Below are 2350 nucleotides of genomic sequence, written 5' to 3'. Positions count from 1 at the left end.
GACATGTTGCTTAAGCAACGTGGTATCAGTGTAGTACAGATGCGAAAATCACAACGTTGTGTAGTGAACTGTTTCCAATATGTTTATGACGCAACATTTATCGGCACGATAATGCACAGCGTTAGGCTACTGTTTCGAATTTCATGCTGCCAAGGAAACCGTGTACTCAAGGTGAAAAAAGGTTGAAGGTACAGAGTTTGCTAGGCGGCATAATTTAAATGTTGCGCAACTGCAGCGCACGACATGTTTCTTATGCAACGTGGTATTACTGTTGTAGAGACGCAAACATCGCAACGTTGTGTAGTGAACTGTTTCCAATCTGTTTATGACGCAACATTAATTGGCACGACAAAAAAACAGCGTTACGCTACTGTTTCGAACGCCATGCTGCCTGGGGATCTGTGTATTAAAAGTCGGAAAAAGGTCGAAGGTACAACGTTTGCTAGGCGGCATAATTTAAATGTTGCGCAACTGCAGCGCGCGACATATTGCATAAGCCACGTGGTATCAGTGTAGTACAGACGTGAAAATCGCAACGTTGTGTAGTTAACTGTTTCCAATCTGTTTCTGACGCAACATTGATCGGCACGAGAAAGGCACAGCGTCACGCTACTGTTTCGAATTCCATGCTGCCTAGGAAACCGTGTGCTAAAAGTCGGAAAAAGGTTGAAGGTACAACGTTTGCTAGACGACATAATTTAAATGTTGCGCAACTGAACCGCGCGACATGTTGCTTAAGCAACGTGGTATCAGTGTATCAGTGTAGTACAGACGTAAAAATCGCAACATTGTGTAGTTACCTGTTTCCAATCTGTTTCTGACGCAACATTGAGCGGCACGAGAAGGCACAGCGTTAGGCTACTGTTTCGAAATCTACGTAGGCTAGGAAACCGTGTGCTAAAAGTCGGAAAAAGATTGAAGGTACAACGTTTGCTAGGCGGCATAATCTAAATGTTGCGCAACTGCAGCGCACGACATGTTGCTTATGCAACGTGGTATTACTGCAGTACAGACGCAAACGTCGCAACGTTGTGTAGTAAACTCTTTCCAATCTGTTTCTGACCCAACTTTGATCGGCACAACGGAGGCACGGCGTTAGGCGACCGTTTCGAATTCCATGCTGTCTACGAAAACGTGTGCTAGAAGTCAGAAAAAGGTTTAAGGTACAACGTTTGCTAGACGGCATAATTTAAATGTTGCGCAACTCCAGCGCGCGACATGTTGCTTAAGCAACGTGGTATCAGTGTAGTACAGACGTGAAAATCTCAACGTTGTGTAGTGAACTGTTACCAATCTGTTTCTGACGCAACATTGATCGGCACGACAAAGGCACAGCGCTAGGCTACTGTTTCCAATTCCATGCTACTTAGGAAACCGTGTGATAAAAGTCGCAAGAAGGTTGAACGTACAACGTTTGCTAGGCAGCGTAGTTTAAATGTTGCGCAAGTGCAGCGCACGACATGTTTCTTATGCAACGTGGTATTGCTGTAGTACAGACCCAAACATCGCAACGTTGTGTAGGGAACTGTCTCCAATTTGTTTCTGATGCAACTTTGATCGACACGACAATGACACAGCTTAAATCCGGAGCAGATTTAAGCTGTGATAAATCAATGATTTCACACTGGCAATCGAAACGGAAATGCTTAGCGGATCCGCCCGTTTTCGTCATCGAATCGCGAGCAATTGCACTGTATCTTTAAAAAAAACGCGTCCGCAAACGCGACTCAACTGCCGGTGTGAATGCGCCTGCACTACTTCGAGTTTCATGTTGCCTAGGAAACCGTGTACCAAAGTTACTATAGATCCACTCTATTAGGATGCGATGCACCCAGGTCGGGACGCGCTACCTCAATTCATCGCTGAGGCAAGGTTGTATAAAAACAATATTAATGTTGCTGCAAAACCTTGAAGCTAAGGATTGTAGAAAAGATCACGCGCACGTCATTTGGTACTAAACTCCAATAGAATTCACAAGAAAAAAAGCTTGTTCTGTTTTTTCTTACGCAAAAACATGCTTTCTGCAAGCTGAAGGTGACCACCGTTAAAAAAAGAAGAAAGAAAGAAGATTAAAAGTGGCGCTATTGTCGTATTTAGCTCGGTCTCGGTGGACGCCCAGGGCCGAGGTTTCAGCAGTGAGTTTAACATCTGAGTGTCCTTGCAACGATGCCGTGTAGTAAAATTCGTAAAATGGCTGAAGGTACTACGCTCGCTAGTTAATTCGCTACCAAACCTGGCGCATCCCCAGTCGCGCCTGCAGAGACCTAAATGCCAAAGCCGGTGAGTCGCCGGGCTGTACACATTTGTGGTTTCAAATTTATCTAGTGGATGGCGCGCTATAAGTACTTAC

This window comes from Ixodes scapularis, unplaced genomic scaffold (genome assembly GCF_016920785.2).
Source record: "Ixodes scapularis isolate PalLabHiFi unplaced genomic scaffold, ASM1692078v2 ptg001063l_1___fragment_4___debris__unscaffolded, whole genome shotgun sequence".
NCBI classification, from domain to species: Eukaryota; Metazoa; Arthropoda; class Arachnida; order Ixodida; family Ixodidae; genus Ixodes; species Ixodes scapularis.
Note: the sequence above shows the minus strand (reverse complement) of the source record.